The sequence below is a fragment of the Anopheles merus genome, chromosome 3L (genome assembly GCF_017562075.2).
Source record: "Anopheles merus strain MAF chromosome 3L, AmerM5.1, whole genome shotgun sequence".
Taxonomy (NCBI): Eukaryota; Metazoa; Arthropoda; class Insecta; order Diptera; family Culicidae; genus Anopheles; species Anopheles merus.
Window position 1 is genome coordinate 21,183,722 of NC_054085.1, and position 27,362 is coordinate 21,211,083.

At 44.0% G+C, this 27,362-nt stretch overlaps 1 protein-coding gene across 9 annotated transcripts in view; it reads left to right on the forward strand.

Annotated features, from left to right (window-relative positions):
* The window catches only part of LOC121600455 (insulin-like growth factor-binding protein complex acid labile subunit), a 202,954-nt gene that overhangs the window by 62,604 nt on the left and 112,988 nt on the right, over positions 1-27,362 (forward strand). For 4 of the 9 annotated variants that reach the window (XR_006005828.1, XM_041929062.1, XM_041929063.1 and 1 more), the window contains one exon: positions 23,922-23,990. The gene's annotated coding sequence lies outside the window, so the exon portion shown is untranslated. Of the gene's footprint in view, positions 1-22,318; positions 22,799-23,921; positions 23,991-25,369; positions 25,569-27,362 lie in introns of those variants that run through there. The other 5 variants (XM_041929061.1, XM_041929059.1, XM_041929066.1 and 2 more) reach the window with 3 other exon arrangements.

The following is a 27,362-nucleotide window of genomic DNA, read 5'->3' on the forward strand; positions in this document are numbered from 1 at the left end:
TTTTTGGACAACAACGCGCAGGTCAGATGCTACTTTGGATGCCAAAGCGTCATAATATTCGAACATCTACAAATTGTTTTTCTTCTCTCAGTACTTCTTGGAATACAACTGAATTCCATTGTATGGAGAAAGTCTTAGTTTGTACAAAACAAAATATTTTTGTTAAAACAGCCAGCTATCATTAAAAAGATGTCTAATGTTTACTCACACCGATTATGAATTAATTGAATAAAACTGCCCCATAACCATTCGCCCGGTGATGATACTGTGAGAGAGACATTAACGTAACTTTGCTCATTACATTGTACCTGCCAGAAATGAAATGCAGAATGGTTCGCAAGACGTGTTTCTCACGTGCTTCCAACGCCAAAGCTCGAATTCTACAGATAGGCAATAAGCTTTACGTTTACCGCCGACCGGCAAGCCAGTTTGTTGGCAATTGCAAAGCAGCCCAACTACTATCATTACCCCGATGCGAGCGTTTGAAGTGTGTACACCAGTTCCGTGGGGGGCTTTAATTACTCCGTTAACATTAGCACACCTCGAACCCGCGCGCGCGCTGGTGGTCCTGTGGCGTGGCCGCAGCCACAGGTTTGAGCTTACTTTTTATGGATATTAAAGCTACGTCCGGGAAAGTAGTTCCAGTGGGCCTTACGCAGTGGGCCCACAATGTGAAAGGGAGCTCGCGGTGTATAAAACGGTTAAGGAAAATGAAGACATCAAAACCATTGCGCGCGCGTTTGATGGGCGATTCCGTAGGGGTCGGGCGCAGTTTTTTGCAAGAAGCAGGGGAAGCAATATTTATAAGCACAATGGTGGAGCGGAGCGCGCAATCTGACGAAACATATTCTTCTGACATTCTCCCGGCTCTTCTAGTTCATCGAATGGACACGGGCTACTAAAGTTGATCTTAGAGACAACACGGGTGGAAGATTAAAACCATCCCGCCTATGCTACCATCAAAATCGGAGCAGAAGATGGGGCCAAACCGCAACCACCAACGCTTGGGCCGTGTGAAGGCCGAAAGCGGTGCCGCTAGTAGCCTCGTGGCACTTATCTTAATAATGATTTAATATCGCTTTATTATAAATAATGTTCTACATATTTTTCTGCCGCCGCATATATTTTATGGCTCCCCTGAAGGCGTTGCTGCGACGAGTGACGGCCACCCCTGTCGACTGTCGTTCATCGGCGAGGCGAGACTCGTTCCTTTTTCATTCCTCCAGCGAAGACGGCACATCGGAGGAAGGTCATCGACGACCTGCAGCACCGCGGCCGCAGTTTTTCTGCCATAAATTTCTTTCACTTTTGTTCGCAAGCGCAAAGGCCGGGGGTGAGGTCACAGTTTTGGGATTTGTAACTCACTGCTGTTAAAAGGCACTGTTAGTAGCTTGCCAACCAGTAGCGGTGGCAGCAGTAAGGTTGGTAAAGGCCTTGGGTGGAAGCTTTTTATTTCACCGTTTTTTTTTGCTCTCCCACTCCACTGGAGTGCCCGTTGGCGGTGGAGTTTGCGATGCGTGAAAAGTTTGGCCTTCAATCATGATTGTGGCGAACAGGCCCTGCCGCGCCCCATGCGTCGGGGTAAGCTATTAGATCCGAGTGCTTTGCTATGCGTATGCAAGTTTTAGTTTTATTTCATGCCCATTTCTTAATGCTTTCTTTCCCTTCTGGAAAAGCTTCTATCCCGCGAAAGCGGCAGAAAAGCTACGACCCCGTCGGTCGGTATCCACCTGAGACCGTGTGTACTGAACGGACTGGCAGGTCGAAGGCTTTAAATCATCGCGCAAGGAAGTAAAGTTGGGCAAGTTTTCCTTCGCCTCCAAGGGTGACTCTTACCGATCGGGAACAGCAATCGGGAGTGAAAGAAAAGGAAAGCGTCTTGTGCGATAAACCGCGCCTGCACGTAAAGCACCACCACCACCATGACACATAGCCGGGAGTTCGGTGGCACCTTCCCAAGTACCGTTGCGCTCCGCTCCTTGTGTGCGTTCTCGAGATAATAATATTTCATAATAAAGCATTTAAAATTCATGATTACTCGCACTGCTGCTACGCTACCAGCCACGGCAGAGAAAGAGTGACCCGGCCTTCGGGAAAACAGGGAGCCACGGTTTGGGCTATAGCGACTTCCCCCACCGGGTGTGTTTTGCACTGGATTTTCTTTCCGCTTACGTCATGCATCACGGGGTCCTTCGCGTACAGCACTGCATACTTCTCCCGGCCGACATTTATGCTCATGTAAGGGTGTATAAAGCACGAGACAAATGGGTTGTTCGCAGATGTTCGCAGATGTTGAACCACGGGACGTGCGAGGGGGGGCTCACTCAATGCATATTTTTCGACCGAGAAGAAAAAGGGTCAATAATCCCTGTGCCAGTGTGCTGGTCTTCTGGAGCACGTTACTTGTGGTGGCAAGAGGGAATTACAGGGTTTTCCAGGGGTTCTCATAGTTGAGGGATACTTCCTTGATTCTTTCCTATTGGAAGTGAACATCATATGTTGAAAATTTGACTCTATGGCACCCTTTTTAGACAGACTCCTTGGAAAATCCAAATGGATTTGTCCAACAAGTGTGCTATACAGTCTAATTCCCATTACATTAAGTTCATTTTACGTAAGAAGGAGTCAATAAAGTGTGTCACAGCTATGAGAACTCCTGGAAAACCCTGTATATATCGCTTCCTGCGGAGCGCGTCAAGTGCAAGCAGGCTTACGGCTGTGGTTTGTACGGTTTATGAGGATTCTTTATGGCGGCTGAGCACGGTTTGTGTACAGCAACACTACAGCCCAAGATCGTGTATCAAACGCCACGCATAAATATTCGGATCCGTATCTAAATGTACTTTAAAAACATACAGCAAGGTAAAATGGGTTTGCTCTCCGCACGCCCCAGGAAATTGGGGGTGATTTTTATTGTTTTCCCAAACATAAAACTCACGAAGAACACGGCGCGATGACTGCTGAACTTTGAGCCCAGCAGTGTTATCTGCAAGTATCGATCGTTCGCAGACGGGTGGATGCATCCAGTTTGTGCTCTGGCCAGCTGTGAAAAAGGGAACACCTGTGTCGTGCCAAATTCATTTACCATTTTCACTTCCAAGACAAATGCTGCCAAAGGGCTCGGGTACGGTCGGGAAAGGCTATGCGAATTTTGCCATTTTTTGTTGTTGTTGCTCCTTGGATGTCGTTCCGGGGGCTCGCCAGCTTCTCAGCGATGGTGTCTCTGCCAAGGCCAAGGGCTTGCCGTCAATGCCGTACCGGGTTTATAAATAATTTATAAGACGAAAAGAAGATAGTAGTAGCTCGAATGGTAGCAACACGGATATGGTACACTGGAGGACTGTTGGGCAGGCGCATCTAAACGGTAACAAGAAGGGGAACAAAGTTGAACTGGTCAGTGTGCGCCAAATGGTTCCTTCAGCAGAGCCTTCAAACCTAACGTCCAAATCTGGGGAGAGGATTGGTCTTTTTTGTGTGTTCAGCCTCACTTTCCGGGCGTTTGTTCTTTTATTACACTTTAACGAGAAAAGGATTCGGTTCAGAATAGAGTATTTGGTTGGAAAGGGCGCAGCAGATTTTCGGAGGCAATATGTGTGTGTTGTACGGCTCCGTGTTGTTGCAGCTCGTTTGTGGTTTCCGGTTCGGGTGTTTTATCCACCAAAAAATCAAGTTAACAAATTTCGGTTTGTTCGCAGGAAAGTGGAGGACAGCGGCTATGGGTTCTAACATCCAAGCGCCTGCAAAATCAGCAGGAAAAGTGGCATATTTACATATTTATAAGGCCATTTACTACTGGTGATGGTGCGGTGCGCTGTTGAAATCGGGCCAATTGAAGCATAACGAGCGAGCGGCACTTGACCGGCTATTATTCGTAGCAGCGGGAGCAGCTGCATGTAACTTCATTTAATTGTATGTTGTTTTGGAGAAAATTTATGAATGGCGTGTTTAAGCGGTTATTGTGGGGAAATGGGAATATTTGTCTTACCATAATTACCATTTAATGATAGCGTGACCATGGAATAACTAGACTATTCGAATGACTTCGTAATAATAATCCCAACAACTCAGAATCCATTTTATGGTACGTACTGTAAAGGAAATTTGCAATTTCACTTCCAACAGCTGCTCCAAACGCAGAGCGACATTGCCCTACGATAAGTGTCTATTCTTGAAACGAGCCTCACTTCGGCTTTTAATGAAATAGTCTCGGTATCGTTGTTTGAGCAATTATCCTTCTCGGACGGACGTATCGGTCATTGAAGCGCATATAATGCGCACTTTCCTCACATATCAACCTTGCCCCGTACTGCTGCTATCGATCAGCACAGCATTATAATTAAGTTCCTTTGGCAAGCGCCGGCTCACTGCAACCATTTCACATAACGCAGCAGGTAAAACCACAGCAACTGACAGGGAACACACTTCAAATGAACGTAGCGCGGAAGTCCGTATTACAGGGTTTCGAATCATATAAGGGAATAGTTCAATCACTTAGGGGAATGTTGCAAATCGGTAGGGGAATGTTGCAAGCAAGCTGTGGATGTTTGCAATCACTTAGGGGAGTTTTGCAATCGATTAGGGGAATGTTGCAATCGTACTGTGGAGCTGTCATCAGACTGTGGGTGCCGGTGTAAAAAACTACGAATTGGTACCAATGATGTTTTTTTTTAAAACATCGTTTGGAGTTGTTTTCGTGTGGGATTCTGCTGTACACATGATAAACTAAATAAATCCTGCTGCGGAGCCATAATTAAACATGATAAGTTAGTAAGATTGACGAAAATATTTTAAGGTATTTACAGCGGCACCCACAGTCTGATGACAGCTCCACAGTACGCTTGCAACATTCCCCTAATCGATTGCAAAACTCCCCTAAGTGATTGCAAACATCCACAGCTTGCATGCAATATTCCCCTACCGATTTGCAACATTCCCCTAAGTGATTGAACTATTCCCTTATATGATTCGAAACCCTGTAATTAACTTTATCCGTTTTGCAATCCGTCAGATGATGCGTCGTCTACGTCTCTACCCCTGTCCCGACGCAGCCAACACGGGAGACAGCCGACAAGTCGTCTGATGTCTTTGGCCGTACCGGATTGCTTTTGTAGAAAATAATCCCTCTCCAATCCCTGGCCGATTATGGAGCTTCTCCAGCTATTGCTTTCCGGGATTGTGAGGTCTGTATCAGGTCAGACGTACGATGTTGGGAGAACATCTACCCTTCGCGTCATCGGAACTGCAAAGCGCTAGACCCGAGAGCTAGACTCTCCTTTCGTATCCCCCCGCAGCGTAGTATCGAAAAGCAATTGCATTTTCGGGCCCGCAAATTAATTTACGCCCGTTTGACTTTAAGACCAATACGAACCTCGGTGCCAACGTGGAAACCGCAACGCATACATCCGAGGCTTCGGAAGTGACAAAAACAAAGCACTGCTGTCATGCTGAGTCGCACTGGTTGGCGGAGTATGTCCCGGGGCGGAGTATGTCGTCGTCCGAGAGCTTAATCGAATTCTCGAAAGAGGAAATTCACAAGTTCACAAGTGTTTGCTATCGTGCGCTGTGTCTAGGCCGTTGTGGTAGGCACGCGATGCCTTTAACGTCGCTGCATACGTGCCACGAGAAAAGGGATGACGGTGGCCGATGTCGAAGTTGTTCCGGCGCTAGTGTGGTAATAGAATTTTAGCCAGCAGCAAACCTCGAACGCGCTTGGGCTCGTATAATGGGGCTCGTCCGTCTCAACCGATTCAATCGATAAAATGCATTATCGGATTTAGTTTCCAGCATGTGTGGAGTGTGAATCGATTTATGTTGGTTGTCTGATGCATTGGAACTTCCTGCTGAATCTTGCGTAGAGTTGAGAATTGTTACGGGAAATTGGGTGGTCTTGGAAGGTAATCATTAACAAGAATGGATAAGGTTGAAGATGTTAGATGTCATTACAGAAGGATATCTCCAGAACGTCCACGTAAAGGTCTAGTGCCATCTACAACAGGAATTAGCCAGGAGACAGGTGTCTGAATATTACGAAGAATGTTTATAGAGGCATCAGTAACAAAATTGAAGAGAAATATGAACATGAAATCTTAAAATCAATATGTAAGTGTTCTAAGGTTCCTCTGGGAATTCCGAGTCGCTTGCATAAAGTACAATAAAATTTCGTCTTTAAGCAACCCAAACCTCAAGTTATCTTCAATCTCATTTTTTGTGCAAAATTCCAGACAGAGCCAAAGTAACAGATTTCAACTGATGCTGAGTTTGAGGTCTTTGCTATCCGAAAAATAGTACAAAAGAAAAGAAAAAAACACACAACGTAGAACATTGGATAAAAGTGTACGAGAGAGTGTCAAAAAATTGCTTCCGTTTTCAACCAACCGAACCAATTTAGGATCGATTTTCGTCTGACACGTCTCACATTGCCCACATCTCCAATATCTCCATTTGCCTTAGAATGCGTGACCCTGCTTCCTGGAGAAAGACCTTGACCATTTCCCATACAAAAAAAGAACACGTTTGCCTGGCGCGCGCATTGCGAAAATGGCACTCGTCTATAACCAAATTTTCTTTTGCTGTGAACATAGTTCATCTCTTTCCCCAGTTCCACTGATGGGCCTTTTTTGTAGCCATTCCCCATTACTCCAATGACCGAAATTCAGCCAAATACTGCTGACTGTATCCCATTCGAAGCGACCCATGGTACACCCCTTTAACTGTGTTTACTGTGTTAGCAAAAAAACAGGAATGAACGATCGTTTGAAAAGTGACTGGTGGTGTTTCCTGGTGGACCTTTCTCGGTGGGGTTTTTAGTGCCCGTTTCCCTTCAGTTGAAGAGTTACAGGATTAGGTTTTATGAAAACAATAAACACCGTATAATGATTTTATTTTTCACTCAAAGGATGCTTGGGTGTTGTGTTATTTCTTCGTTCTGTAGTACGGAATGTGTGGTCTTTGAAATGCTGGCTCCAGCCCATTTCCGGATGGAGTTGTAAGCGTGTGCATGGTGTGGTTTTGCTGCCTGCAGGATGAAAAGTAATTTTATTTTACACTTTCTTTTTTTGTGTGTGCATTTTTTTAAAACCATTTGTCGATTTGCTACATCTACATCACCTAGCTCGTTGTTGTTTTTTTTTTGCTTCTTCTCTTTCACCTTCAATGGCGTACGTGTCTTCTGACAGCATCAAATTTGCGCTCAGCGTACTAGGTGGCTAGTGTTCGGTTGGGTTTGGTTTTATCTCTCGTTTCTGTAACATCCTCTCACTAGACCGATGCTGCCGTGTGTCTACAAATCAAAAAAACTGCATCACACGGGATGAGATGGATGGGGAAGAAGGAAGAGGAACAAACCCCGGCAACGGAACCGATTGGCCACTATCTCCGGTTCGTAATCGCATAAAACCAACTGACCATCGTTTCCTGTCTGGGTCGTTTTGCATGTTTTTGTGCGCTTCTTCTTGTGCTTTAGTCGCTAGCTTTCACTGGCCAGGATCTGTTTTTCTACGCTCACGGTTGTACCGTAGAATTACCATTTTGGTACGTTTTGTTACCGTTGCAGCATTGCTTTTTTTCGTCGCACGCCAGCCCCGAATCCAGCTCCAAGAGCACCAGATGAAGATTGGTTAGCTTTTGCTGAAAGCACGGCTTAGCTTTCGTTTGGATTACACTTTTTCACTCGTGTACCTTTTTTTTCCCTTTGCTCGTTAAAGATTTGTGTGCTTTTTTTGCATAAGACTAGAGCGTACTGGACAATGGGCAGTAGACTTTCGAGGACGTTTGCTTGCTCCAATGTTTTCTGGTTTCTGTTGAAATGCAGATTATTTTTAACAGTATAATACGATTTTAGTGAAGCATTTCAACGTGGAAAAAATATATTAAATTACATTTAAAAAAACTGCTTCTTGTAACATTGAACTGCTAAGTCCTGCCGTAACACTAATTGTTTTGACTGATCGGATGGCTTTTCGCTGCGAAAATTGCATAATTGAGCTGACATTAATTTAGTGAGTTTTTGGGTTGGCAAGAGGGAAAAACAAACACGCTCATCATACCCCCGTAAAAGGATGCAGAGAAATAATATTTAATAAAAAAAGGAAACTGTTTTTTCTCGGTTTTGTTTTGGCACCATTTTTCGCCCAATGTAACCCAAATGTTATTGCACTTCGCGATGCTAAGGGGAACACGTGTCGAGAAGCATTTAATGCTTGAACGCATCGCCACTCTATGTGCGTTTGGCGTCGCAGCATCAGTCCCGATTGCTTGCGATGGATTTACGGTTAGTTGGTTCCGTGACGTAAAACTGTGCACCAGCTGACATTAGGGAAGATAAATGAATATGCAAGAGCCGCTATATAGTACTGTTTTTTTTTTTTGTTATTCGCTCAAAACAGTGCTTTGAAATCTCGAAATTGAAGCGTTTGGTATATATCACGGTTACCATGCTACCTCCCCTACCAATGTGGCAATGCACTGCAAATTGCATTTTCTGATTAATTCTTCCCCAGAAACATCTGATTGCGTTTTGGACTCTTCGGGAAGGGGATGTCCGTGGGGCTCTCACAAGGGCGCCTCCAGTGCCAGCAATGATGCGATCACGAGTTGGCGGCATCCTCTTGTTGTGACCGCAGCCGGTACCGCCGTTCGAGGCTGCAGGCGTTTTCAGATCATTATACCGCCACACGTAAGCAAAGCGCAAAAGCGTGGCATACCACGGGCACGAACTCCGAATGGTACAAATGGCCATTTAGCACGGCCATTTCCAGCGAGCTGTGGCACCATCATAAACCATAACCTCTGCAAGATGGGCACGATTCGATTGGGTTCAGAATTCAAACAAACGCAGCACACACACACATACACACACCTACAAAACCATTGGAACCACGACCTCTTGCGTTTGGGGCCTTGTGAACTGAAAATCACGATTCGGGAGCGTCCCAGAGGGCGTTACCCCCGATCTCTGCAGCCCTTTTCGCATCCCCTTCAGGCCGAGGCATTTGAAAGCATACGGATAACACGACTGACCGGTACTGCCCCGGTACTGTACGAGCACAATGATGGCAGTGATTACCGGTCAAAAATCTTATTGAAAAAAAAGCACAAGTCCATTCCGAGAAAAAATCTGGGTAGGTACTTAAAATCGTGCTTGATTGACCATTTCAACATTGACCGCCCCGATGTCGAGCTGCACGTTCTGGGAGGGTTTTTGTACCAAAAAAAAAGGAATTACTTTGTGTGCACCCTGCTGTATCTGGAGCAGCAAGTCACCGTTATGTTGTGCGGAATATTTCTGCAAAGCTTTTTTATCCGGACGAGGCACGCTGACCTAATAACAACTCGTTTTGTATTGGTTTTTACAGGAAGAGGGCACATGAAGAGATGGTCAAGAAATTTAAGTTTTCTTTTCCTGCCTGCTAAGCTCAAACCAATCAAAACATCCAAAATATTGAGAGAAATGCTTCAAGAATCGTTGCATGAATCGATGGTAGGAATCAACGGGTAATTTAGGAGATTAGGTATATTCAAAGCTCCCTTATTGTCCGAAAAAAAATAAAAAAAATCAATAAGATGAGTTCTTCGATTGAATTGAAGGTCCCATATAAAGCTATATAATATATAGCTGTTATTGGTATTGTTTAAATGATAGTTCTTTGTGTGCGAAGGTTTAAGTACTAAACGCATCATCCTTGAATGTTGATACTTATTTCATGTAAACGTTTAACCCACAAAAGCTTGTATCATTCGATGATTAAAATGATCTTGATCTTGAAGGAAGTTCTTGTATTCATCCAGTTGAGGTTTTGAGGTTGAGCCAACTTTTTCGCAAAACATTAACCGCTCTTCTGCCCTTTAGACATAATTTCAAATCTTGATTTCTTCAAATGTTGGTCGTGGCATATGGTTTTCTAATTCACAAAGACTCTGTGTATAGTGGTGATGTATTATTGTTTATTATATCTCAAAAAGACATGTTACAATGAACTCCTTACCTTTTTATTTTCCAATTGATGGCAAATAAATTTCTTGGAAATGGTTTTGATAGGTTCTACCTAAGAATAGAGTATTACAGCGGGTTATTCTAATTCTATAAGTATCCGTTCTGCCAGGATGTTTGTAGTACATGAGGACATCAGTGCTATCTTGCCAATAATACTACAAATACTTTTCATAGGCATTCCCAAACATCATCTTCAACCTCATATCGTAATAGCGCAGTATAGATGTTCCAGATACACACCGGCTTACAGTAATATGTGTTACAAAAACCACAGGTAGCGCCTAAATTGTATGAAGCATCCTGCTGCTCCACCAAGACGCAGGAATGCTGTCGATCAAATACCCAAGTGCACACACAAACACACACACATACATGTGTGTACAACACCACCGTTGACAGACAGCCAGGCAGGGGCACGGGAACTAAAATTATTGGTACGATTTTTCCCACGTGCTACACTACTACTGCCCACCGTGGGCTGCTCGCGAGCAGTGGGCGTCAAACCTTCCCAATATTGGGGATGAAGAATTTGGGAAATTAAATTTTTCCTCGCTAGCCGCATGCCGTGGACTAGGGGGCTGTGGGCAGGGGGTTGTGAGGACTAAAAGTTGTTCCTTCGGTAGTGTGGTGTAGCGTTCAGCAATCTCCCGGAGAGAGCAGAGCAGAGGGTGAGTATAGAGACGGTTCAAAACTAACTCCGTGTGTGTGTGTGTCTGTGGGGAAAAAAGAAGGTAAAATTTTACAGCATAGTGATGTAGGAAAGTGCGCATCACTCCCTGCCGTTCGGTGCCGTTAGTACATGCTGTGGCAGTTTTATTAAATTGCATGAATCGTGGAAACGCGCGCAGCAAAACATTGGACACCAGGCAGAGGCAAAAAAAAAGAAGAGACCGTAAAGAAGAAAAAATGCCACCCGGTTTCGTTACTTATTTTTCCCACGTTTAAAACGCAGCAAAATTACAAAAAAAACTCCACTTTTTAACACAGATTCTGTAGTGCCGCCGTAGTATGCACTGCAGGAGTAACTTCTGGCCTGTGCAGGAGAAAAAGAAACAACACAACCGCGCGTTTGCAACTGTGTTGCAATATAATGATGCCATTGCGCCAATCACTAGAGCACATGTACGGTGGGTGCAGCTTTTCCGACATTATGACATTCATGTTTGGGGAAGAGGGGTGATTTTATCCTCGACACAGGGTGGGTCCTGCAGCAGCTGGTATTACAGGAAGAGCGCATATAAGTCCTAGGTGTTTTGGTGGTGCTGGTGGTGGTGGTGGTCCACTTTAGCTGCGGCTTGGTACACTTTTCCCTTTAAGCGCCTTCCAGTGCCCGTGAAGGTGCGAGCAAGCGTGAAAAGCATGCCAATGTGTCGATCCTGCCTGCATGTCATTCTCTCGTTCTCTCTTTCGCTCTCTGTTTACTACCACCAACTCGGAACTCTGTTTGAACTTGTCGGTATGGTACTTTGGTATTTTTCCCCCCAGCCCGGCACTCCCTTTTCTTTGCCACCATCAACTCATCTCGCTGATGGAGATTTAATTATGAGTTCATTAATAGACGCGTTGATGGAGTTGGCTAAGTTTGTGGCTTGTATGTATCTGTGTGTATGCCAGTGTGTGTGTGTGTGTAGTTCCACTAGCCATTCTCCACATGGAAATGCTCCACTACTCCCCTGCGAGGGAGCTATTCAGCTTCGGAAGTGATGGATAACGCTTTGATCCTGAAATACGGTAAAACTCTAGAGCCATACCCTTAGATCCTGAATCCCCTCTATACTCCACGCTTCTTGCCAACGGACGCAGGGCATAGCCAACCACGCAGGCGGATGGAAGGCGGGCCATGATTCTGTCATTACCGCTCAAAAACACTGTGCACCGATCCGCAACGAAGCTGGAAACGACCCATCATCACCACGACCACCAGCACCACCACCAGCAGCGAGAGTTGCAAAGTTTAATGAAGCTACGGCTGGTGGTTGTGACGTTGCACCTAGTTCCCGTTCTAACGTACCCTCTTCTTCCCATCGATATCGAGGGATCATTAATTATCCCAGCTGTCCCACATCCTACTCAGTATGTGTGTGTGTGTGTGTCTGTGTGGGCTACTCTCTCCCCGGTATATCCGTTTGACGTGTGACGCGTTTGTACTGGCCCTGACAGGCACCACTCAACGACCTGGCTGCCGAAAGCAAAAGGTGGCAGCAACCACGAACTTCGTATTAGGTCCCCCCTTGGGTGCCCCTTCCTAATGGCTATCGGCTAAGAAGTATTCTAACTGCTAATGCACTCTTTTGAGTTTCCGATGCGAATCTAATTTGATTTCGTAGGGGAAATGGAAAGCATCGCACGAAGAATGCATTTTTTCTCTATTCGCCCATTCACTCAAAAACAGATAACTTCGCGGCATTCAGGGAAAGGTGCGGTTGTGTCTTCCTTCCCAGGACAAAGCGCAATTTATAACGTATCGGCAATTAGTTACAGCGCGCGAGTGAGTGCGCCTAATTGCTTTCGTCGGTCAGCTGCTAAGGTAGAAGAAATTAGACGACCACCACGAAGATACCGAGCGCGGAAGGTTGATTTTTTTTTTGTGTAGTTCAGGATGGAACAACCACTGACACACGTGACGTGACATCCGGCTGCAAAAGGGTAGGCTCACAAGGTTCCTTTTTTTTTTTTTGGTTGTGTTGTTCAATGTGTTGATGTGAGGAGTGTTTTTTTTATATTCCAACCTGTGGGTAAATAGTTACTGCAAGTTCACACGTCTTTTTTGTTGCGTTTCTAACACAGCCAGCTGTCTAATGATTTGATGACAGGATCATTGCAGTGACGCACAGACAGCAAATGACAGCAGAGGGATAGACAGGCTTTGCGTAGGTACGTGAAGCGTTTTCTTTGGTTCTGTGCGTCGAAAGGAAGATTTCGTTTTTGTTCTTCTGTTAGCAAGCTCATCTATTGTAGATAGTTGTTTCGTGTATCGTTTGAAGTCATTGTTTGTATTTTTTACCATTTTTTATATCATTTGCTATTGTTAGTGACGCATTACGATGTGAAATTCACTTACAGAATTGGTTTTTATTGTTGCTAAAGATTGTACGAACAATTTAATATTTTCTTCATCATCATGGTTATACACTCCAATGGTTTGTAGTAGTGATGGGGAAAATGAAGATTTCGTCGGAATCGATTCCGGCTAGCTCCGAAATTTTGTGGAATCGATTCCGGTAGGTCCGGAATAAGTTTCCAGAATCGATTCCGGATCCAATTTCGGAATCGGCTCCGAAATTGGTTCCGGAATCGACTCCGAAATCAGAATCGGCTTCGTAACGGAGTCGGTTTGGGCATCTTCATAGGAATAGGCGTTTGGGTCCAATGATGCTATGTGTTGATAGCGACAAAGAATCAAAATTTACTTGTAAATGATCTATTCACATGGAGATTCGCGGACTTATTTCGCTTCCTACACTTCTTATTTCAAATCAAACCATTCCATTTCTGGAATGAAGTTCTGATTCCGGAGCCGATTACGATCCTGGAATCGATTCCAAAGTCAACTCCGGAGCCGATTCCGATCCTGGAATCGATTCCGGAGTCAACTCTGGGCGGATCGGCTCCGGATTCGACTCCGAAATCGGCTCCGAAACCAACTCCGGAATCGGCTCCGAAATCGACTCCGGAATCGGAATCGATACCAGCATCGGAATCGGCTCCGGAATTGATTCCGAACACTTGATAGTTTGTAGTTTAAAGTTGCAGGATTGCGAAGATGTGCTACCCATGAGATCTTCTTTGCAGTAATGAATTGATATTAATATTAACCTTACATTTTTAGGTAGATTTTCAATTCTCTATAAATATCGACTATTGAATCAAACAAAACAAAACTATACTATTAATATATTTAAACTATGCTATACTATTCTAACAACTATGTTAATCTAAATATAAGTTAAACATCATGTCAATGCATATTTATTTAGCTGATGATCTCCTTCTGTTAAATACGTTGTATCAATGGTTGGCTTTATACAGATTTAGAGCGAATCGTAGAATCATAGAAATCCTAATTTACTGCAATACTCAAACATGTTTGAAGTTAAACAAAAAAACAAATTACATTGGACTCGTTTTGGAAGAATCACAATGCGTCATTAAATTCTGAATTCACCCTTGTTCTAAAATCCAAGAATAACTATAATTTAGATATCAATGCAAAAAAATTTCTCTCCCATCGCAAATCGATATCGGTCCAGGGAGAGCAAACAAAAACGCCAACAGTTAATTGACCTTTCCGGCTTCGATCTTCATCATGCGCTCGGTTTAGAATCCCAACGAAAGATCCCACTTTCAAATGTGATACATCGTCGTCCCATCGTTACGAACAATTTTGTATCGCGGCAAGAGGGACCCGAAGCGAGAGAAATTCACCACAAACATAATGGATCTAGAGGAACTGTGGCTGCCACGTAGAACGGCAATTCCAAAGATGCTGTTGGATCCCGTTCCTCATTTCACGCCACCTTTGCCACAATCAGGCGAGCAAGAAACAAGGAAAAAAAGTTTATGCGTGTGCGGTGTTCAAAAGAGCAAAACATATCACCTGCCAGCCCTGCGGGAGCACTCAGGGAAAATTAGGACGAAACAAACTGCGGGATGGGGAGAGAGCCGCGGAACGCGCGCCGGGACGATCAGAATGTATCCACGGCCACTGTGGCACACACACGGTGGCGGTTGATGAATTGTTGGCAGTGGCGGTGGTTTTCGTCTTTTTTGCGCTCTCCTGTTGCCTACTGGCCCCCCGGGTGTGTAAGCGTGAAAATTGTGCGGCCAGCAACAACGAAACAACTGACTCCACCAAAAAACGATCATGTCGAATCGTGTGGACGGGGGAAGAGCACCGCGAACGTTTCTTTATATAATTACCGGTCATTCTTCGGTCTGCTAACGATGCATCAATCACCTTCCGAAACGAGAATAGAACGATTCTTCGGTTGGTTTCGGGATGGAGAGGCTAACAACAACAAAAAAGCCACAGTTCAAAAGCGAAGAACGCAGCCATAAGGCGTAATAATAGGCACGGTGCAAAACAGACACCGATAGGCTATTCAGAGCCATACCCCGTGGGTCGTTGATTTAGTGGAGTAGTCGCAGGGTTTGCTTTTTTTTTTGGTTGGCACTCTCGAGAGCTCGTTTCCTTTGCTGCGCTCGCTTTTTCCGTTTTTGTCTTTCGAAGAAGGTAGCATAAATAAGTGCGCAGCGCGTAAGTTAGCCGCGGTTCGCGGTGGCGTTGCTAATAACCTCCAATCCACGGCTCCATGAGGTGGAATTGAAATGGTGGAAATCGCAAGCAAGTAACGCTTTGTCTGCTAACGCTGAATTTTGAAGTGTTTTTCAGTGCGGACACGAGACTGATTGAGACGGCGCAGCGGCGGCAAGTGTGTCATCCAGTTGCGGTGGGGTACTCTTCCGTGTTGCGAATGTACCTGTCCGACATGGGTTTCACCGTTTGATGCGCAATGTGGTTGTAAGTGGAAAATGTTTTGAGCAATTTGTATTTAAATTTAATTCACCGCCTCTCTTGCCAATTGAGGATTTAAAAGAGAAAGAAAAATTGCAACTTAAATACAAAAGAAGCCATTAACTAAGCGTTATTTTTAAGCTTAAAGTACAGACGATTTTGTTTGAGGCTTTCATTTCCAGTTGCATAATAAAAATGCAGAAAATACATAAAGAAAATAAGTGTGATGTTATTTTCCAATAGCAATTATGTTATACTCCATAAGAATTTCTCGAAATTTGTTGAAAATATCCTTTACATTTCCAATTTTTTCTTATTTTTCTATAAACACTTTACACATACATCAAATCAAATAATTCAATCCCTACCGCCCGTTAAGCGCCTAAATCTCATTTCACAAATCTAAACCAATACCCAGCACCACCGCACGGGGCCAATAACCCTGTTAACCAATTAGGCAGCTTGGTTTAAGCTTGCGGTTGCCACGGGCTTTTTACTACGTGCTCCAATTTTGGCTTCGCCCGAGGGCTTATCGAGCCTAGGAAAGGATAGAGGGAAGAAAAAACCCTCCCGATTCTCCATAATCTTCCACCACACGCTAATTCCGCCCAAAGCGGAGCGAAGGCAGAAGCGGGTCGGGATGTCGCCACCAACCAGCACAAAACGCATCCGCGGGAGGAAGGCCTCCAATATCGAGCCCGCTTCCCTTTCCTCTCCTTTTACGCATTTCGGATCGCATTAACGGTCGATCCGGATCCGAGCCAATAAATTAGCTTTCAAATTGGATTATCCGAAAAAAGCGCGCATGTGTGAGGCTGGCTGGCGCGAATGGAGCCGGTAGGCCAATCGCTGTAACAACAAAAAATTGCACCCCTTTTTGGCACTGTAACGAAAAGGGAGGATGTGTACCCCGTCCTCGTCAATGGAAAAACACCGCAAGCAATGAACCCGCACCGGAAGAAGAAAAAAAAGCTGAATAACGCAATCCAGCTAAAGTTGATTGATATGCGATAAAAGAGAAATATGGCACGCGAACAAGTACTGCTCCCTGAACGGTTTCGGAGGAATGATGTGGTAGGGTTTTATTTAGAGGAGCCACGAGGACACGCTGAATAGCTGTGCACCGTAACGTGTCACCATTAAAGTGATCCGACAGACATTGACTTTTTTGTTTTACTTTTGTTTGACAATCTCGTAGCGTTACCAAACACTTACTCAGCTTCTACCGCTGCCGTTGTTTTAAATATTAAACGATAGCAAGGACAAAAAATAGATGCAAATCGCACGGTGGACCGCCGCACTGTGCACAATGTTGCGAATGAAAAATTTCAATGACGTGTGTGTTTTTGTGAGTTTATTTACACTTTTCCAGAACGCTCGGAAAGCAAACATGCATACACAATTTATGAAGCTCGCCGCTTGCGTACTGAGCCGTGTGATGGATGAAAGATTTTCTAATAAATTGGATGCGTTTACCGGTATTCAATTTGTTTAGGAGTGGCGTTTGTTTTGTGTTGCTTCGATGTGCTTTCCGCCCTATGGCTTGATGTGATGTGGCCGATTTAATTTGCAGAATACTAAATTAAAATATTGTGTTTTTTTTTTTTCAAACGTTTTGCTACAAACAAAATTGATCGATAGAATTGCCTTTTTTGCCTTTACTTTTCAAGATATACAATAATATTTATCTAGCAAAGCAGAATTATTTTGTTTTATTTAGTGTTGAAGTAACAATATCATATATTTTGCCACTTTGCGAACGTTAAAGGAATTTTGTAACATTTTCAACTTTATTTATGATTTACGAGGAGCATCAGTAGTCTCTTCGACGTCTGTTAAAATTAATCGACGAATTTAACTTTCAGCTCGTACTGGTAGGCGATGGACGCGGAATGTCATAAATAGTCACTGACACACACACACACCCTCTCCATCGCATTCCACAGAACCACAGAAAAATTCGTAACGACCATTTTGGGGTTTCCGGTTTTATTGCACTCTCCTGCACCACGTCCATTCACTTTCCGTCCTTCGAGTATCGTCCCCACTTATGAAACATAAAACGATGACTTCTAGCGCAAGAAAAGCAGTCAATACGGGTTAGCTCGCCCTCTAGCTCGCCAAACCCTTTTCGTTCTGTGCGGATGAATAATAATTTATAACACACTCACAAATATCCCTACAATAAATAGGCTGCTTTTGGTGAGCAACGCTTCCCTGCTTTTTTGCAAACGGTTCCTCGTTCACAAAACCGTTCACAAAAGGGACAGCCTCGCTGTCTTTCTCGCGTGTGTCATTTCGCGGGTTTTTGATCCTCTGATGACCGCAGAAATAAAATAAAATAAGAAAGAGAGAGAGAGAAAGAGAGTGAGAGAGAAAAAAGCACAATGCGGAACAGCCGGCTGTGTCGAACCCGAAAAATAATAAAGTCATGTAAAATCGCTTGTAAGTGACGCATTTATGGCGTTGAAAAATTAATAATTTATGCTTATGCTGGCCGCTTTTGTTCGGTGCGTGTGTGTCGCGGTTTTTTTTTTTTGTATTCTTTCGCTCTGTCCCTTTTTCCATCATTCACGTTGGTCGCATCAGTTTGCTTTCCCTTGTTGTGTGTGATGCATGATGTTTTCGATTATTTTCTGTTTTATTTTTATGCTTCGCTGGTGCGTTCACGTACACACGACGACTCGCGCGGATCTCTTTTATCATCTGGTTTGGGCTGAGCAGAGTGCACCGAAACGCAGGCACCGTTTATGATTTCTCGTGTTTTACAGACACACACACACACTTGTGCGCTGCTCCGTGTGAGGTCCCTGTTATGTGGTCGCTTCTGTAAAGCGAACAAGAAAAGATGTGATGAGCGCATCGCCGTAAAATCTAACAAAATTCAATGAAAACGCAAGACCCAACTGTGACGAGGTGAGCTAGAGGAAGCGCTGTTTCGTGTGCGTGTATGTATGTGTATGATTCCGTTTATGTGTTCGCTTTATGCAGCTTAAAGCTCGTCCATTTGGCGGGCTAAGATGGTAAGAGATGCGTGCCTGCGTGATGTCAGTTCAGTTGACAGTTGGGATTAGGGATCGATCGGAGGCACGCAATATAAAAACACTGTTTCCAAAAACTTTGACATGAACCCGTTTGACGAAGGAAGCAAGTAATAAAATGTGTACGAAGCGGGGTACGAGGAAGCTCAGGCCACGAATTCTGGATGAAATATTTAATCATGGAAAAGATCCAGCTCGGAAGTCCTGCCGGGAGCTGTATTATAGGGACACATCTGCAGGCAATCAATGGAACGAGGGCGAAAGCTAACGCTCACGTTTGCTTCTGTTGTGAGTGCGTAATATTTCATCGTGAAGTTTTACGTTGACCATTTGCACCCGTACCGGGGGCAGTAGCAGCTTGCAAGAATGTCCACCAAACGTCCACATGGAAGGTAGAGACTGTTTATCCCATTTTTTTCTGTGGAGAGTTTGTAGAAATTGGAAGGAAAGGTTCCTCCATTTTCAAAGCAAAAGAAAATTCAACTCGATAAAGCAATAACCAATGAGATGGGATGGGGTTTTCGCTTCATTCGACACTGCCAAAGGTGTTATGTACCAGGTGGTGCTAACTGCATACGGACAGAAATGGGTGATTTTTAAATGATTTTATACATCCCTATATGGTGACGTCTTGTTGGAGCGACTTGGGGGATATTGTGTAGAATTTTATTATTAGCGTGGGGAATATATTCCTCTTCTTTTGTGAGCCATGCATGATGCATCTAGTATCGCAGATATTGAACATTTGGATGACGAAATGGTCTATTATGTTAATACATTTGTTATGATGATACAATGGAGCAGCTTCAATTCTGAATTTGCAAAGGATTGCGAACTGTCGGGCATCAATTTCAACTTTTTGTTACTATTGGAGAGTTCTTCATCAAACCAAATCTTTGAAAATACCTTTTTATTCCCAAGAAGTCATTCAGATCTTCCAACAAAATATCCTAGCAAGGTTTATGTAATTTCTTGGTAAAACCTTAATTGATTCCTCCTCCCGATATTGTTTTTAGATCATTAAACTACTTAAATTGTTGCACCAGCACCCCAAAAGTAGCATTAAAGCTTTCGAGCTGAAAGTCCGCGCCTTGTGTGCCAAGGTCGTCTGGAGGTTTGGATGGGCTTGGGCTGGCATCTCGCACTACTGGCTCACTGGTTTGGGCAACGATGCGCGCAAGGTGAATGTCATTATTTCTATATTAAATAAAACGACCCGTACGTGCCACACTTCTCGAAGACGAAGCATTTCGCCTTTGTCCCCGGATATGCCCCGCAACCAGACTCACACACACGCATTACACAGGGAAACTATTTCCGCTCGCAAAATGTGTCACTCATAAAATCCAATTACCCTTATGCTATTTTCGTTCACTTTCTCTCTGCTGCCCGGGTCGGTCGGAAGCAATTGGGAGGCGACTGGGTTTGCTCAACCGTGTGTCGAATATCTAAGTGGCTAGGTTACAGCGTCGTGCACCTTTCCACCAATTCTCTACTTTAGATTGGCGAAGAGTAAAAAAATGAAAAAGAAAAAGAGGATAAGTACATCTTCAGAATCAGAGCCAACTCGGTGGCTAAAGGTTCCTAGAAAAGACCCAAAACCTAGCCGGTTCAGCAAAACCGGGGGAACATTTACGAATTTGGAAAGTTTTCCTAATAAGTGAATATTTTGGGTTCCAGCCCCTATAGAAGCAGTAGGATAAAAGGAAGCAATTACTGGTTTGAAGTGGAAAGAGTACTTCGATAAAAAGTTTCAATAATTGGCGCTACTCCTGTACACACACAGTGGATGTCTCTATGTCTCGTAAGAGTCTTTGCGGCAAAAAGGAACTGCGGGAAAAATCGTGCCAGGCGTAAGAAATAAATGTCTTTGTTTAAGAATTCCTCAGATAGCCTTCCACTGATAACCACCGGCAACACTCCTCCCACCGAGACTGGTGAAGGTGATGAAGCAGATGTAATGATTCAACGCATGTTATCGTGTTCTCTTCCCCACCACCCAACCTGCCTTTGTGGGTACCACATGATCTTTCTCTCGAATGTCACGCAATGCCTCGGCGACGAAGAAAAATGCGACCCGTGTAGCTCCGAGTGGTGCTGCTCGGCCCACGGCTCAAGTGATTATCTGTGATTTCGGGGTAGCAGACTTGGGTAGCATAAGACAAGCTTATCAGTCTCATTTCTGCTCTGCTTTTAGTGTCTGATAAAAAGCGGGTTCCGAGAACCAGGCAAGTGCTACTATTTGTTATTCCTGTCCTGTGATGCTTTGTCCTTCATGCTCGGTTGAGGTTTCTTTCGCATGCCAAGCAAACAAAAGGATTCATTGAAAATCGTTTGCTTGCTCACAACAGCTTACGTAGTAGTAATGGGGATCCTTGAGAAAAAGTAAAAGGAACAAAACAAAATCCACTTTCCAATGTTTGTTGGTTGGAAATAGTAGAAATAATAAAATAATACTGCTAACACGATTAAACTTGAAGCAAAGTTTGTAAAAGCAAGTCTGCACATTGCTGCCCACGGGAACAATCTGTTCCTGTTACTTCCGTGAAAAACCGGACGTGTAAGCACACTCTGCACTACCAGACTATCGGAAGCTATAAAGCAAAGTTCGCACACAAAGGCAAAAGTAAACTATTTTTCATATTAATTTTCCACGAAATGCTCCTGCAGGCAGAGCGCGATAGAATATGATGCTGTTGAGTCGATGTTCGGATGCAAAATGAAATCACAAAACAAAAAGAATCTCAGTTTGCAGTCGGAAATACGGAAATATGATGCAATAATGGCGCAGGAGCTGTTATTGGATGCATTGTAAACATTCGTGAAGGAAGATGGAACATACTACTCTGGAATGGCATCAAGGATGAGAAAGTCTCGTCTGCATTTACTATTTGTGTATGGGCCATGTAATTGTCGGACTTTTTTACTAACAACAATCGCGCCATCTAGGATCAAAGCGTCGTACTAAAAGTCTGTGAATAGGAATTGTTCTGAATATAAATAACGATCCTGGAGAGCAATTACCAGCTCTTTACATCATTTTCCTCTAGTCTAATTACATTTGCATTATGGGATAATGCAAAGAAACTCTCAATATTAAAAAAAAATCTCCTTTCATAGCGAGCTGTATTCTTCCAAACGCGCCACCGAACGACACCAAACGGATTCCGCAAATGGCGGTGGAAAACTGCGAACTTCCGGTCGCAAGGCTGACTGTTTACTCATCACTCACTTCAAACAATAATAAATGAGATAAAAGCAATATTATCTGCATAGTCGCGGTCGTAGTCACCGTACTGCTTCTACTTTCACAGGCGACGCTTCCGTTAGCAGAGAAGCCCGCGAGGCACTGTGAGACGATGGTGGTACGCAGACGATAACCGAACACAAAACCTTCACCGAAACCGGATGTGTTAGATCGGGGCGAATATTTTCATCCTCATTGGAAAGCAGGACGCGACGGAAGGGACGATCGAAAATTATAACAAAGAAGGAAATACTAAGTAGCGTTTAAATAGTCTGCATCGAGCGAGTAGCAAAGTTTGATGTAGTACGCACGCGGATGTGAGCCTGAGAGTACAGTATCGTTATAAGCGGCAATGTGCAATGAGAAGGTATAGCGCGAAAGCACGTACTATCTACCTTACTGCGTGACACTTATTCCTCGAACAGCAGCTGGCGAACGTTGGGGCGGTTCAGGCGGCTGCCAGCTTGTATCTTATCTTGATGCGAACAAAATTTACAATGCGCGCCGGTTTATTATTGTACACAAGAAGGCAGCAGCAGCAGGTCGTAGTGAGGATTACAGAGCTGGCAAAAGTACAGGAAGATACGTGTGTTAGCAATCGTGGTCGTAAAATTACACCGATCTGTACACACAGTGTGCTTGTGCGGGGAGTTTAGCAAACGCTTTGTACCACTTTTTTGCCAGTTTCTTGTCTTCAAGAGCTCAATCGTGTAATTCTGCGATTCTAAGAATCAAGCTCAACGTAATGCCTGAAGATGTGAGTAATAATTGCAAACCATCGTTATGATAGCATGGCAATCGCTGAACACTTGAATCGCTTCCGGTTGTGAGCGAGTCAACACGCGATAACAGACCGCACAGAGCCAGCACACCTTGAAGTTCCTGATAAAGTGCTACAGCCAGCAATTCCGAGCAATTCCGCACCGAGCAATTCCGCTGGCAGTGGGATTTTGTCGTTGCGCTGCATGACGCGTGCTGTTTCCGTTGGAGCTGTGTTTGTTCAGGTGAGGTTACAACTAGTGCGAAGTTTAGAAATAGACGCCTGCTGCTGGAAATATACTTGTGGAATTATACTTGAAGCAGTAAGATAATTGGAGTCAATTATCTAAAACTTATTTTTGAATCCTTTGAATTTCCCAATGCTCGTCTTTAAATATAAAAATAAACTCTGGACCTCAAAATTACCACCAAAACTTCAACTTTTTCTCTAATGTTCTCCAAGCTTTAAAACCGGCCGAGCCGGTGAAAGTTATTCAATTTTGGGCAGGAAATTTACTTACCCACCCAATCTAATTTCAATGAATAATAAGCTCCTCCTTCAGTGGTGCTCTCGCCTTTTGTGTGGTGTAGCCTCAGCCACTAAGAAAAATCAATGTTTGAGGATAGAGGGACGTGATAAGACGAGAAAACGAGCTGCCGCATTTAATCTAGTCTCGGTGCGAAGAAAAGTCCCTTGTCGCTAGCGCTCTGCTGCGCTACCACCTTCCAGGGAGTCGCTTTTTTTCCAGTCTTTTTGTAGCTTTTTTTCTTGGAGTTTGTTGTGGGGATATAACACGCACACTACCACAATTGGCTGAAGTACATGGTTTGTAGAACTGGGGCCGTTTGTATGTTGAGGCTCTTCTCGGCCCCGGGAATGGTATCTATTTAGCCTTATTTAGGCCATCCGCTTTTTTGTGCCTATCTTATCTAAATATTGATTTCCAATACAGGCCCCTTTCTGTCGTCTCATTGCCACTTCCTGCCGTCATGTTTGCAATCTCCAGCGCATTCAGGGAAGAAACCCCGTCTATGCTTTTGAAGGTATATGGGGTTCGTTTTGGTGAAAGAGTTGCTTGTTCTGACAAATGGTCGTCGCGAAAGGTGGAGTAACTGTCAACAATGTGTTACCTTTCACACAATGCATTCCTTTGATGTTCAATGACGCAAATGCGTTTGCTTGGTTTTGAAAAGGAGGGCATCGGGAGGTATGTTTTCTGGGGAATTGTTGGAGTCACAGTGTTAAGATGACAATACTGCACGCCAAGTCTCTACAATAAAGAACACTATCTTGAAATCTCCACTCAAGATTGTAATTTATAATTTTATTATAATAATAACCATTATTTTTCCCCTATCCATTTCCAGATGTCATCGAAAGGACACTTAAATACCTAACCGAGTCATCGAACGCGTCCTGCAATCTTCCAGCATAAGGTAAGGATACGGTTTCAAACCATCTGAATTGCCGCGCTCAATGTCACAACCTTGAAAAGCAGAGAGCAAAGCACAAACCCTTACCTTTTCGGCTAGTGGTGGCCTTGAAAATGCGTTAGCAGCAACCAGCAATTATTTCATTTTAAACCAGACAACCGGAAAATACACGCACCTCCCGTCCACGGCTACGGGGGTGAACCTCGACGGGTGAACCGTTTTTCTTAATTACTACACTGATTAATGACTGCCCAAGCGACTCCGATTACCGGCGCTCATAAATCTCACCATTATACACCGAGCGACACTACACTGCGCGTCTGCCTCGCCTGAGGGGGGGGGGGGGTGAGATGTCGGCAGAGGTGTTGTGTTGTCGTTTTGTTGTTTTTCCACGCGAGTCCTCTCCTGCAGCAAAGGGATGGATGGAGCTACAATTTAAAAACACCATTTGCCTATGGCTTCCGGTGGAACGGTTTTCTGCAAAACACATTGAAAAAAGGGAAAAGAAGGTTAAATTTCTTGCTTTACCCCCGTTTTACTGCCGTGCAGTGGAACTGTGGAACCGCCTTAAAGGGGCTTCCACAGGGAGTCAACTCCATGGGGAGTATTGGTAATTTTTATTGCAAAACTGCAAATGGTAATAAGATACCGTATCGCCCGTCGCTTGTACTTTTAATCAACAAATCGATAACATTTCTCTAAAACAGAAAAACGGCAGACTTCTTCTGTAATTCCAAGAGACAGTTGGGTGTCAAATTACCCGGGAAGAACTTCAAACCAGACGCGATTATCGTGTCACGGGAGAAATATGATGCTTCCGAGGATGCAAGCAGAACGCGACTTCAACTCCAAAACAATTGCTCCCTTGCTCGGGCTTTGATATTCATCGTTCCAGAGGTATAATAAATATACAAACACACATAAACAAAGGGGGAGAGAGAGAGAGAGGGGTGCACAGTACACACAATTTTCCACTTTAACACCTGAGCGTTGCGCGCATCACGAAACGGCGGTGCAATGCGTTCGGAGGGGTACGGCACAAACATAAACAAGCGGCCAGAGCACTTGCACTTGGTTATTTATCGAAAACGCATCGCTACATTAAAGGGTTAATGGTGTGTGTTTGCTTTGCCCCCACTTAATCGCCCGTTGTCTGGCGTCTGTTGGAACAATATTTATCCGTTTGAACGAAACGCACTGTTTGGCCGGGCCGCGCTCTGTGGTCGCATTAATTGCTTTTGAAGAGTATGTTTTTTTCATCGTTTTGAATAGGTGGTGGAATGCATTATAGATTTGTCGGAATTGTTTTTTTTTCTTTCTTCTTTTTTTTTTACTAAAATAATGATTTCATAAAGCTCCCAATGTTATGTCTCATGTTTTAGTTCGTGCCACTCAAGCTAGCACCTTCCATCCGCGACTTTGCAGAATCGACATACCGACATTAGATCACGACACGATGCACCGCTGCCAAAACGAAACACTACAATCCATCCGCCCAGTTTCGATATTGTTCGGCGCGCGGTGGAGCCTTCACGGACACTTCACAGCAAAATAAATTGTACCGTCTCCACTTGACAGACGGTAAGATGACAGCCGCTGAACGTAAAGCAGCATCCGATTGAATCGCAATCCATCCAATACCTCAAAGCCTCAAGTAGGAGAGTTCATCGTTTCCATCATTCCCTCGGCGGGGTCTGGTGCTCTATGTGCACCTCCCCAGTGCCCACAAAAGACCCTTGAAGCTGAGAGATGTAAACAGAGCGAGAGGGAAAGAAGGATCAGAGCAACCAGAACGCCAATAAAATATCCAATACACTCCTGTCCCGTCTGTCGATCGTGCTCCCCATCACCTGGCCATGTCTATCTGGCTTTCTTCGGCCCGTTCGAGAAGTTGTTTGCGTGTGTGTGTGTGTATTTGCCCATCCGCGAGCTGTTTGCGCTTTCTACCGCAGCAAAGACGAAAAGAATCCAAAACTCCGACGCCTGCCTTTAAGTGTGAACCACTTGAGATGGATTTAAGGTGGAGAGGAACGGGCGATGAGGTAAAATTTTGTTATTGAAAGGTTTCTCTGATCGAACGCGCCCGCTCCGCGCGAAGATGCGCCGGACTGACGGAACAGTTAATCGGAAATAAAAATAAATAAACGTTACGCGCTCGAGAACAACGTACCAAGGAAAACAAACTGCCGCCGCCGTGTGGAAAGGGATGGTTGGGCACATACATGTGTGTGTTTGTGTCTGTTGTCCACCGCGCTACGGAAGAAACCGTTTACACAAAACCCATGTTCCAGCGCCGATATATCGTTCGGGGCTGCGGTGGGGTTCGAGGGAAAAGCAAAAGTGTATTCGATTTCTTGCAAGGAGCTTCCCCCCGGTGCCCTTGAACGTACACGCGAAGAAGAAGTATGTGGCAATGTTTTGATCATGGTCTAACATAACATACGCCCGACGCCTCGATTGTGTTTTTTTTTTTTGTTTGGTAGATTATTTAGTCCTGTCATCAGTTTGATCGACCCAATGCCGTTCATTCATGCTGTGAGGAGTAAATGGTAGCCGGTGGCAAGTTGGTAAAGGAAAGGAAGAGAGGAGAAGGATTGCGTTCTCAAGATGTCAACACATTGAAGCATTTTAAACTGTTTACAAACATTCCGTGCACTTAGAAATAATATAATGTTACAAAATAAAGGTTATATGCCTTGCTTTATGTATCAAAGGTATTTTGTATACAAAAACTTTTTGGAAAATTGTATTTGAAAGTTTCATCTCAGAATATGAACATAATTTTTTGAAGCAATTAATATTTTCTGGAGCTTTGGGCTGAAGCTAGGAAACAACTTTAAATTAATCTTTTCAGCTGATAATAATGCTAGATAATATCAATGCACTTCTAGCTTACGAACTCCTAAAAGTTATTTATGTTTAATGACTCAATTGATTTTGTCTGTTTGATTTGCTGTTATTACTCAGTTATTTACCGACATATGTGCCTTGCACTCTTGCGGCTGTGACAAACTGAGTACTTAAAACGTATCCTACACCTAAACCCTAAATTTTTCCTCTAACATCTCCCTTGATCCAGTGTCGCCAAAATTGAAGATTAATAAAATGTTTTCTTTAAATGCGTTGGTCGTTAAATTAAAATTAAAGTGATGTGACCATGTAATGAATTGCCTTGTACGCCTGTTCTCGCGTACAAGTAAGTTACGAGAAAGAAGAGGTCCCGAAGGCACGTAGATATTGATCTTCTCTAGTAAACAAGGGACGTCTAATTCTTTTTTCTTAATATTTTGGCAACATATACACATTGGTTAACCTTAAAACGGTGTTCTAGCGTCTGTAGGCCAGGCAGAAGGCAACGCGAGCGATAATTTGGCA